The sequence below is a fragment of the Piliocolobus tephrosceles genome, chromosome 14 (assembly GCF_002776525.5).
Source record: "Piliocolobus tephrosceles isolate RC106 chromosome 14, ASM277652v3, whole genome shotgun sequence".
NCBI lineage: Eukaryota > Metazoa > Chordata > Mammalia > Primates > Cercopithecidae > Piliocolobus > Piliocolobus tephrosceles.
Genome location: NC_045447.1, coordinates 23,158,338 through 23,171,472, shown reverse-complemented (window position 1 = coordinate 23,171,472; position 13,135 = coordinate 23,158,338). Strand labels below are relative to the sequence as shown.

The 13,135-nt window shown below is 36.5% G+C and overlaps 1 long non-coding RNA gene across 1 annotated transcript in view; it reads right to left on the bottom strand.

Annotated features, from left to right (window-relative positions):
• Positions 1-4,848: 4,848 nt before the first annotated feature.
• Positions 4,849-13,135, bottom strand: part of LOC111550388 — a 36,135-nt gene continuing 27,848 nt past the window's right edge. The window contains exon 3 of the long non-coding RNA XR_002734019.2: positions 4,849-5,168. This is a non-coding gene — a long non-coding RNA (uncharacterized LOC111550388). The remainder of the gene's footprint in view (positions 5,169-13,135) is intronic.

Genomic DNA, 13,135 nt, shown 5'->3' with positions numbered 1-13,135 from the left:
GTTTGGAACTAGGGCATCACAGCTTTAGGACTGACTGGTATGTACCTGAGGTCAGGGACCTGGTGCACAGCCACTCCAAGATGTGACAATCCCTTTTTGTAATGTATTCATGAGAAAAGATGTAGTTATATGCAAAGTAAAGGGAATCAGAAGCTTGAAAATCTTCAGGCCTCCTGGACCCTGGAAATGACTTACTTTTCCCATGGCCTGAGTAAGAGGAGTTTGTTCTGGAAAGTTGGCTTGTGTTCGTTCCATCTCCGTCTCCTGTGTCTTGCCCCAGCCTGGTCCCATCTGTCATCATCTAGCAGACCTAAGGAGAGACATGTGAGTGTGGAGTGATGGGGGCGGACACATTTTGCAAGCCTCCAGGAAGCCCCAAACTGTGTTACTAGAGTTCACTCTTGGTGATTCTATGCGGGATGAGGCTTCCAAGGGTTATGGGACGTGGACTTGAAAGGAAACTCCTGTTTCCCATTCAGTGCATCCAGCCTCAGGGGAGGGAAGAATAAACCGGCATCTTCTGATGTGGGCTGCTGTGTTGCACAGCCTCTTCCCTGTCCTTGGTGCGGTCTGTGTTGATAACCACAAGGTGGCATTGCAGATTAAAGTGAAATACCGCAAACTTGCTTCCCTGTTCCCAGGTGAGGCTCTGGTATTCATTCCACACCTGGGAGTTAAGAGAATAGTTATCACAATCTGTTCATTTTACAGATGATGATATTGAGGCCAGAATCAAGGCATAATCTGCCTGAGCGAGTTGTGGTATAGAACATAAATCACCCAAGTACTAATCAGAAAGGGAAATGGATTACCCCTTATTAAGTACCCAGGTAATGGAACTTGCCCCTCAATGTAACAAAGTGTGAAATATGTCAATGTGTATTTTAAAGAATTATTAGTATAAGAAATTCAAATGTATCCACCATGAGGACAGGGATTGTGCCTATTTTGCTTGCCACGTAGAAGATCCTGGAGGTTTTTTGTCTGCTTGTTTTCTTTTTGGAGTATTGGTTTATGTTTCCTAACTTGTATAGATTTAGATTTTTCAGCTGTAAATTAGAAGTTATTGAGGGCACACATTACTTTCGCCTTTAGCTCTCACTCACTCAATTAACAAATGGTTATTAAGAAGCCAACAAATGTGGAGGCTGAGTTGTGCCCCTACTAGGACCCTGGCCCTGTTTTTGGTACTCAGGGGATGACAAAGGGACACTGGGGACCCTGCCCTGCTCTTATATGTCCACTGTGAACTCACACATTGACTTTTCAAGATGATGGAGATGGAGCAGGGATGTTTGAGCTGCCTTAACCCTTACCTTAACTCTCAATCTCTGGCTCCTCCACGGAAATCAGGGTCCAGCTTAGTTTCCAACTCTAGGAGAAGTCAAGTGGTCTCTGAAGTTCATTGGTAGCATCCAGACCTCTGGATGAGCTTCCTGACATTGCTCTGCTGCAATACTAATACACAAGGGTTCCTTCTCATTCCAGGTTTGTCACTCTCTGAGGTGCCTTAAAAAAAGTTACTTTTCTTGGGACCTCAGTTTCCCTGTGTTTCTCAAAGCCAAATATCCTAATTTTCCAGATCAACTAATACCCTCCTGTCATGAAGTTTGTAAGCAATTGAATCGCCTCTCCTACTGCTTCTGCTTCTGTTCAGATTCCTTTATAGCAAAACATTGGCTGTGCAATGAGGAGTCCCTAATGACTGAATGTGGAATGTTTATTATTTGGGAAGCTCTGAGGTTGGGACTTCAGGGAAAAAGAAATGCCTTCATGCTGTTTTAGAAAAATGCTCTCCCATCAGAGGAAGAGTCAATGATTCTCAGTAGGAAAAGTTAAAAAAAAAAAAAAAATCACGTGCCCAGATGAAGCTTAGTTTTGTTTTGTATTTTAATGCTCAAATAAGCCAAGTGACCTCACTTGGGACACTGAATTTCTTAGAGTAATATTCAAGAGTAGATAGATTTTCTGGTTTCAAATTTGAAAATTCCCACGGGTAAAAATCTCCACAGCAAGTAAAACCACCAATGTTGGGGAGGGGAATAACATTAAATCATTACAGGTGTGGGTATTTTTTAAAGTGATACATACTAATCGTACATATTTACGGAGTGCTTGTGATACATTCACACAATGTGTAATCACTGAAGCAGAGTATTTAGGATATCCATCACCTCTACCATTTATTATTCATTTTTTCTTAGAACATTTTAAATCTTCTTTTCTACCTATTTGAAATATATAATGTATTGTTGTTAACTGTAGTCACCCAACTGTGCTATCAAGTCCTGGAACGTATTTCTTCTGTCTACCTGTATGTCTGTACGCATTGACCAATATTTTTTCATCTTACTCTACTCTTCCCAGTCTCCGGTAGCTGTCATTCTACTATCTACCTCCATGAGATCAATTTCTTTGATTCCCACATGTGAGTAAGAACATGCCATATTTTTCTTTCTCTGCTTGGCTTATTTCACTTAACATAATGTCCTCCAGTTTCATCCATGTTGCTGCAAATGACGTGATTTCATTCTTTTTATGGCTGAGTCGTATTTCATTGTGTGTATATAACAGATTTTCTTTATTCATTCATCTGTTGATGGACACTTAGATCGTTTCTGTATCTTTGCTACCGTGAATGGTGCTGCACTGAAAATGGGAGTACAGGTACCAATTCGATATACTGGTTTTCTTTACTTTGTATGAATACCCAGTAGTAAGATTGCTGGGTCATATAGTCGTTCTATTTTTAATTTTTTGAGGAACCTCCATATGTTTTTTTTATAATGGCTGTACTAATTTACATTTCCATCCATAATGTATGAGTCCCCCTTTCTCTGCATCCACACTAGCATTTTATTTTGTCTTTTTTATAAAAGCCATTCTAACTGGGGTGAGATGATAACTCATTGTGGTTTTGATTGCATTTCTCTGATGATCAGTGATGTTGAACATTTTTTATGCACTTGTTGGCTATTTGTGTGTCCTCTTTTGGTTAGTCTTAGCAAAATCCTTCCTTTGTGTAAAACCCTGAGCTCTGGATTTAGTCTCCCAAGGCACAAGGAGATTTAACTGACAGTTCTCATGCTGTCCTGCCACCCTCACTTCAGCTCTGAGTGTTCCAGTATTCTAGCTTAGAGCTGTTTTTGTTCTTTCACTAGTTTCTCATATAACATTGTTTCTAGGCCCCTTTCCATCTGCTCCAGTTGTCCAATGTCTTTTTTGAACAGTGGTGGCCAGAACTGCAAAATCCCCATGTAATTCCCCCACGTAATTTATTTGTGTCCATCTCTGTGCTAAGCAAAAACAATAAGGAGATGTAGAAGACATGGCCTGTGTTTTTGAGGAGCTCTTCTACAAAACAAAGCTATGGAGTGGCAGGTAAACACAGAAACAGAAACAAAAAGCAAAAGTTTTAAGGTGGTTTTCCGCGGATGGGACAGAAATTAGCACAGAGAGCAGACAAAAGGTTCTTAGTACTCATTTGTATTGTCAAGTTTCTGGGTGTTCTTATTTTATTCTGAATACAGTATGCCATTAAAATGCATGTCTACATTTATTGCCAATGAATGTTACCCACATGAATATTAAAGGGAAATAAATTCCCAGTGGGGAGCAAGGCTGGTTATATTCTTTCTTTTGTTTCCCTCCTTTCTTCTTTTAAGTCAGGGATAGCCAAGTGCTCAGAGTAGACATTTTGTTTCATTAATCCCTTTCTTTTTTGAATATTGACACAGCTGAGACTCAGAGACAGAATGATGTTTGCACCCAACGCAGAATGGACCAAAGTGCTAGATTTCCTTTGCAAAGAAACTCATCTTTGCAGTAAATGTGTGTTTCTTTTTTGCTGATGGCACTTGTGAGATCATCAGGCTCTGGGTGTGAATGCAGCTTCATGGCCTCAACCTTTGCATCTTTGCTGACTGAGCACTGTTCTTGGCTGTTCAAGGCATAGGTGGAGGGAGGAGTAATTCCCCAACTAATTTGGAGACCCCTTTGCTTTCTCTGTAATTAGTGTAGAACCCACATCTTGGCCACACATTTGTAGACCATGTTACTGGTTACAGAGCAAAGTCATGTCCATCATTTTACTTCCTCCTCATCATAGCCCTGTGAGGCAGGTGAGAATACCACTACTTATACCTGAGGAGACTGAAACTTTCAGATTGCAAGAGATAGGCCCTATACCATGCAGGAAAGACCAGGCAAAGGGGCAGAGGCTGAATTTGATCTCAGGGCTTTTGACTTCAAAGCTCTTGGTAAATATTTACACTTTATGGCTGCCTCTAAAACATTCACCTTTGTGTATAATGTGTAACCATCTGCAAAGCCTTTGACACGTAATTCTAGTTCAGTTATGCCTCACAACAGCCATATAGGTTGATGTGCCTATTTTACAACCAAAGTGCATTAGCTTTCCTTGATTTTCTTCACTTTGTGTTTGGGAGAAATAGGACAATTATATAAAGTTGAAGAATGGAATTGTGTGTGTGTGTGCACGTGCACGCATGTGTGTATGCATATATGTGTGTATGTGTGTTTAATCAGCATAAATCTCCTTCTTGTGTTCTAGAAAATCTAGTGGGGAAAAATTAGATGCAACTCAATTTCCTCTGCTTCTCTTCAGTCCAAGACACTGAAAATATTCCTTCACAAAAAAATGTACCCCAAACCATATAAGATACAAAATATTTAAACAAACTCACATTATTTTCAATATAATCCTCTCCCATGAGTAAAAACGGGAATTATGTGGTTTTTAAAGATGCTTAAATATGTTAATCAAAGTTTGATTCTCTCAGTTAACAATAACTTATGCTTCCTGGTAATTTACAATTGACCAAAAGATTTTGAATGTAATGTATTTCATTCTTCCGGGAATCACACAATGTAGACATTATCATTTCCACTTTACAGATGCAGAAACCAAGGCATAGAGATGGTCATAAATTTCCCAACCACTGAGTGACAGAGCTCAGTCATGCAGAACTCAGGTTTGCATGACTCAAATTATGTACAAGTTCTTGGAATTTTCCATAAGGGACAACTGTATCTTTTGCCCATCAGCAACTAGAAATGACTCAACGACTCTTTCTGTGAGCAAATGTCGAGGTCTTAACCACTTTAGTTCAAGGAAGTTCCTTTTTTGTTTTTTAAAAATCAGGTTGCTGGAGATGGTACACAAAATAAGAGAAAGAAGGCCTAATTCATTCTGTCAGCTCAACTTGTAGTCACTTGACATGTGAAAATTACAGATGACAGCTTCTCTATCTGTGACTTTGACACACTAAATCATAAATGTGCCTCTCACATCTTTGCTGAAACAGCAGGAACAATAAGTGTCCAATTGCAGCACTGGTAAGCAGTCAGGACCAAAATTATTAGAGGTATCAGTGTAAGTAATATTCATTCCATCCGGTACAAACCAGTTTTCAGATTTGGCAGTGAACTTCTGAGAGCCTGGACTTGGGTTGCACCAGACCCTGGAGTTAGAGTGGACTCTGAGGAAAAATATAAAAATCGTCAAAGCATTTCATCCTATAGTTTGATAAGTTCAATAACATTATGTAATTAGAAGGCACCTTATTTACCTTCTAATTCATTCATTCTATGTCGCAGATAAAATTACAGAGGCCCAGGGAGGGAAATGATCTGCCTAATATCCCACAATAGGCCAATTGTGAAGCTGGACATTTGGCTCCTATAGAGATTTTTTTTCTTCCGTTACACAGTAGAGATTCACTGCACTCCTATCCCATATCTGGTTCCTGAGTAATGACACTAAAGAAAAAACAAACACATGAACCTGCCCTTCAAGCTGATGAGAAAAACCGAACAGTTAATAGAATAATGATGCATGTAACAATGACTACAATAATTTAAAATAATAACACCAGCCAACATGTATTGAGTGGAATCTATTATTCTTATAGTGATCCCAAGAGGTAGATGTGTAATTATCTTGAAGAGGTAAAAGGAAATAGGATACTGGAGGTTAAGTATCAACCAAAGTTATGGTCTTCAAGTAATGGAGCTGGGACTATGTGTACAACTGGTGGTTTGGGTAATCAGAGAAGGGGAAACGCCCATAGCATCCTAGGAGGAAGGAAAAAGTGATGCCTGCACTGGGTTTTCAAGGAAAAATAGAAATTAGACAGGTAAAGAAGGAAAAAGAATGTTAGAGACTGAGGAAGAACATATACAAAGTTAGAAATGCTTGTGTCACATCAAACAACTGGAGGAAATTTATTTTTTTGAAATATCAGATTTGTGTGGGAGAACAATGACGGCTGAGGGAGGATTGGTCGGCAAATTTGGGAGTCTCAGATTATGAAGGGTCTTGGTCAACACTTCTAAAGAGCGTAAATTTTATTTTAGTGCAATTTATTAAGGGCAATGGGGTGTTTTAAGCAAATGAGACAGCATGACCAGATTTTCAACTTAGATTGATATTTTTAATCAACAAGCAGAGGTAGAGTGGACTGAAGAGCTTAGGAAAGAGTCAGGTAACCCACTGCAGAAGAATTTACATCAACAAGGATGTGCTGATGAGTACGCTCCATGGATAGGAATTAAGAGTCAAACCATAACTGTGGTACACCTGGCATAATGTGTCTGCATGCGTTCGCATTCATTTCATGTATACATATACATATTGTGTATATTATGATGTCATAATACGTATAACATACAAATAGATAATTTACATATATATGTACAGGCATAGAGTATAGATCAATTACAATTCTTCCAGTAACACATAGTCACTCTTCTTACAACAAAAATGAAAAAGGACACTTTAATCCAACTCACAAAGCTTTTTGTGTCTGTTCCTGTTCACCAATCTGGCCTCATTCTTCACCAATGTACCCCCAGTCTACCCTCTAGGCACACTGTGCTTTGTTTTTTACCCCTTCTAAGAAACTTTGCTCTCTTTTATTTCTCCTCCCCTGATTATTTCCCACTTGACTTTCAGCTCTCAATGTAGATGTCACTTTCTCTAGGAAGTAAGTCTGCCCTAACTGTCCATATTAACTAAGGGGGCCCTGCTATATGATTTCAAAGTACACTCTGCATTTATCCATCATAGCAGCTATTGTACTCTATGGAAAAGCCTGTTCTCAGCATTGTCCATGTCCTTATTTTTAGCTCCATGATTATTGCTCTGCTGTGTCATCTTTACATCTTAATTCTTATTGCCTGTGCCTAAACAGAGGGTAAGAAATGAGGTTTATATGGCCAATAGTAGGCAGCCAGTAAATATTTGTTTATATTTATTTTAAATAAAGAAGCAAACTAATGAATAAGTAAATAAGGAAATGAATGGAGTACAGATACACCAGCCAATAAAACTAAAATATTAGAGTCCTCACAGACTCCATTACCTCTCACTGTTTGGTGGTATTTGAAGTAATTCTGAAATTTCTACCTTCTTCCTTATGCTAACCTGCCACTGGGTTTCTAAGGATCCATTCTATGGCAAGAAAACTCTCACTCAAAAATTTTTAGGAAGTGCTTGAAAGAGATGAACCTGCCTTTAGTCACCTGGAAATACTGGGTTGAGCTTTACACACTGAGCTATGACATGCACAGGCTAGAGGAGGCTTTTCATAGTTTATTTATTTTTTTTACTTTACTAGCATTTTTGTTGGTTTTAATAGGCCCCATTCAATCACTTTCAAAGAGTAGAATCATTGCTACTGCATCAGTCATACAAGTGATGACCAGGTAGCAATTATAATTTGAATACTTGATATTTTGGCAATTTTCAAAAGTTAAAATGTCTCCAGAGTGTCTAACCAATGTTTTAAGTTATTCTATTGTATTACATTATATTCTATTCTATCCTAGACTCCCTGGTTCTATTCTATCCTATTCTCTTCTAGTTTATCCATTTCCAATCTATTCTGTTCTTTTTCATTTACATTTTCCATGCCATGACTCACACTAGGTATTAGGAAAAGTTGTGGTGGTAGCAAAAAATAAATAATTCTTGACTTTAATACTTCAGTAAAAATATTAATTTACAAAAATATTTCAAATATATGTTGGTAAGTGCTCTATTCAACCTTGTGCAAAGTTCAGCTCTACACAGAAGAATCCGTTTATTTTTATAACATAAAATTATTTTCTTGGAGAAGATAATAAAAGAAACATTGTTTATAAGGGTGAGTAGGAGTTTGTGAAAAAAAAGGACTACAGAAGGTCATATTCTAGTCAGTGAAAACAGAATATTGAAAGCAATAGGTGAAACACAACGATAAGCTCAAAAATCTATAACTAATGACATTTTGCTAGTATACAAAGTGCAAGATACTTCTTCCTTCAGAAAGATTTGGCAGCCATTTCTGGCTTCTTCCAGATTCATCAGTCAACCACATTCAAAATAATAATAGTATAATACCATATACAATGGCATGTACTTAGGTGACTTAACAAATTCAAATTCAAAGTGAAAGTGATGTCGTAGTACTTCAAATTTCCATACATTTGGGTCTTACGTTTTTAATCTAAATCCCTTAAGTACAGTGACTGCATCTTTAGTCATCTTCATAGCCATCAGATCAATATACACACTGATCTCAAACTGTGTGTAGGATTTTTTTTTTTTTTTTTTTTTTTTTTTTTTGCTATATAAAAATCTACATGCACAATGAGATACCATCTCACATTGTTAGAATGGCGATCATTAAAAAGTCAGGAAGCAACAGGTGCTAGAGAGGATGTGGAGAAATAGGAACACTTTTACACTGTTGGTGGGACTGTAAACTAGTTCAACCATTGTGGAAGACAGTGTTGTGATTCCTCAAGGATCTAGAACTAGAAATACCATTTGACCCAGCCATCCCATTACTGGGTATATACCCAAAGGATTATAAATCATGCTGCTATAAAGACACATGCACATGTATGTTTATTGTGGCACTATTCACAATAGCAAAGACTTGGAACAACCCAAATGTCCATCAATGATAGACTGGATTAAGAAAATGTGGCACATATACACCATGGAATACTATGCAGCCATAAAAAAGGATGAGTTCATGTCCTTTGTACGGACATGGATGAAGCTGGAAACCATCATTCTCAGCAAACTATCGCAAGGACAAAAAACCAAACATCACATGTTCTCACTCGTAGGTGGGAATTGAACAATGAGAACACTTGGACACAGGAAGGGGAATATCACACACTAGGGCCTGTCGTGGGTTGTGGGGGAGGGGAAGGATAGCATTAGGAGATATACCTAATGTAAATGACGAGTTAATGGGTTCAGTACACCAACATGGCACATGTATACATATGTAACAAACCTGCACGTTGTGCACATGTACCCTAGAACTTAAAGTATATTTTTAAAAAATTTACTTGCAATAAAAAAAGATAATAGAGGATACAGTTGTAACAGAGAGTATGTTTAGCAACACAGATCATATAATTTATTTATTTATTCAACCAGTAATAATCACTTACTATGATCTAGCACATTTTAATCTAAAACATGTGTGCCAGACCACAATGACACATTGATATATATTTGCAGAGGAATGGCTAAATGATTGACAATGAACTTAGGAAACATTCCCGGGTTCTCTACTAATCCAAAGACAACACCATTAAGCAGATGGAGTATCTAATTACAAAAACAAAACAAACAAACAAACAAAAAACCCAAGGACACTCATCTCAACTAGGTCTCCTGCCATTAAAAAACTGAAGCATCACATGTATAGTAAACAACTGTTTTCAGATATTGAGCAACAGGTAAAGCATAACAGTGATCACTAAGAAATGGGAAACAAATGTAGTGAATCCTCAAATCAACAGGCTTACAACCAGGGAATACATTTTGGCCCATAGGGCAGGAAGTATTCCAATATGGAACTGAAGGAATAGAACTTATACTTCCAAACTGCTGGTACGAGCTTGAGAGGAAAGAGTTATATGGAAATGTGGAAATCTCCATACAGAAATTTGGATCTCCCTTTGAGTATTTGACTGAATACTTAGTTGAACCTACTATATAGCCTGCAAGTCTAGGCAAGAAATAAAATAAAGCAGTAAGAAGACAACTACTAGGGGTATATTAGCTAAACATCTATGAGCTGTGAGATTCTTAAGTTTGTACAAAGCAAGCCAGAATGGAGAGAGATTATCCATCTTAGATGAAATTCTAAACAGCTTTCACCTTAGGAATAAGACTAGTCAATTCACAGAGTATAGGCTAATCTACAAGTTTTCCTAAGAAAACTTACCAAAAAGCCCCAGATGAAGAAAAAGACTTACATAAAAGCCTCAGAAGAAATTAACTGCCTGGCAAAACAAACATCAACTATCTAAGTAAAGACAAAATCCAGGCACTTAGTAATGAAGTATCCACATGTTCACGTACATAAATAAAGATTACTAGACTTGGAAAGAAGCAGAAAAGTTTGACTGACAATCAGTAGAAAGATTACTCAACAAAAAATGCCCACAAATAACACAACTAATGGAATTACCATACAAGGACTTTTAATCAGTTACTATAAATATATTCAAGGACTTAAAAGAAAATGTGAACATAACTAGAAAACAGGGATCTCAATGTAGAAGTAAAAATTATGTTTAAAAAACAAAATAAATTATAGGTTAATAAACCCAATATCTGAAATAAGGGATATTAACTGAATGTATTTAACAGCAGACTAGATGCTGCAGAAAACATAAGCAGCCTTGAATGCATAGCCATAGAAGTTATATCGATAAACATTCTAATTAAAAAGCAGGGATTAAAATGACTTTAAATTATGAATATACCTTCAATGATCTGAGGGATAATAGCAAGCAGTCTAATATATGTTTAATTAGAGTTTTAGAAAGAGGGAAGAAACAGATCAAGAGAATATTAAATACTGGCTGAAAATTCCCCAGTTTAATAAAAATTGAATAAACCATGTATTTAAGAAACTCAATGAAACTAAAAAAGACTAACACAAAGAAAACTACATTTAGGCACATCATGATCACACTGATGAAAACTCAAGACAAAGAGGAAATCTTAAAAGCAGTCCTCAGGAATAGTGACAACAATTATCAGTAACTTTTCATTAGAAACAGGCCAAGAGTATCCAGAAAATAAAAGAACAACATCTTCAAAGTTCTAAAGTAACATGGAAGTCGGCATCCAACAATAAAATATTTTAAATTAAAAATATTCCTTATGAATGAAAAAGACAGTCAAACACTAAAACAGTTTGTCAGCAGCAAACATGTTAAAATAATATATAAGAAATATTAAAGGAAATTTTTCAGGCTAAAGGAAAGCGATGCTAGGTGGGAAACAATCTATACAAATGAACCACACTAGAAATGAAACTTCAAAATATGTGTTTTCTTATTCCATAATACCTGTAAATATAATTGGCTGTTCAGTGCAAAAAGCAGTAACAATCTATGGTTGGATTTACAACATATGAAGAAGTAAAAAGTATGTAAACTAATTACTACAGGCAATGTGTTTTAAGTTAAAAGACACATACAGGCTACAAGTATAGGAATAAAAAATATTTATAAAGTGGTCATTGATTATAAGAAAACTGGCATGCTAGGAGTGCTGGGTTAATATCAGTCAAAATAAACATAAAAATGAATATTTCCAGAGAAAAATAGAGACATTTCTTAATAATAAAGATGGTAAAGTCAATTCACTGGGAAGACTGAATAATCCTAAATGTGCACGAACATAATAAGAGTTTCAAAATGAATAAGAACTAATAGAAATAAATGGAGAAATATACATATTTGTTGAAAATTTTAACATTCTGCTTTTAATAATTAATATAACGCATAGAAAATCAGTGAGAATGTAGATGAAACAAACAACTCTCATATGAACTTGTTTTAGTTGGAATTTATGGAAGACTCCACACAGCGGGAAACACATTATTTTCATGTATACATGGACCGTTCACCAAAATAAACTATTTACTGGGCTATAATAAAAGGATCAATACATCTATTGGGGAAGAATAAAAGCAAAGGTAGCACTGAGATCTGATTTCATTATTTTACATAAATTGATTATAGCTGCATTAAGTATTAAAATGTCCAAATTAATATTATTACAGTTCAAGTTTGTTGTTCTATTAACTCTTTGTGCAGCTTGGCACTTTTTTTTTTTTTTTTTTTTGTATCCTTGAACCTCAGTTTTCTCAAGCATCAATGTTTAGTTTTAACTAGACAATGTCTCCTTAAATTAATTTCTACTATTATTTGGGAAAAGAGCATCCATCTCAATGTTTTGTATATAGAAGAGCACCTCAACAAATATTTGTAAAAAATGTTAAATAAATTAATAAAAGAGAGACTTTGACAGTACTTTGCTGCATTTCATCCTTTATATTTCTATCTTTAAAATATGCCTTATTTCCAAAGTGCAGTAGACTAAGTCCCATAGGATAAGGAATTGGAATTTCTTATCCTTACTTAAATACTTGCCCTTTCCTAATTTATTGTAGATATGGAAATAGAGTATAATTTTCAGTCGTCTGTTTATTGAAGTAATAGTGTGATATCATTAGGTAAATTACAGTATTTATTTGCTGGAGTAGTACATAAAAACATGTTGGCTTTTCTGTTATACAAAATGTTATTAATGCCTGTGAAATATAAAATGGCAATAATGGAATTAATGCAAAAAATTCAAATTATTACTATCTTTGGCCCCTATCTGCATATAATATCTTGCTAAGTCCATTTTGCTGTTGAAAGTGTGAATTCTGGATTGAGTGTGGTGGCTCATGCCCATAATCCCAGCACTTTGGGAGGCCAAGGTGGGAGGTCACCTGAGGTCAGGAGTTTGAGACCAGCCTTGCCAACATGGTGAAACCCCATCTCCACTAAAAATACAAAAATTAGCCTGGCATAATGGCAGGCACCTGTAATCCACCTACTTGGGAGGCTGAGACAGGAGAATCGCTTGAATTCAGTAGACAGAGGTTGCAGTGAGCCGAGATCACGCAGTTGTACTCCTGCCTGGGCAACAAGTGTGAAACTCCATGAAAGAAAAAAAGAAAGAAAAGGAAGGAAGAAAGGAAGGAAAGAAGGAAGGAAGGAAGGAGAGAAAGAAAGAGAGGAAGAAAGGAAGGAAAGA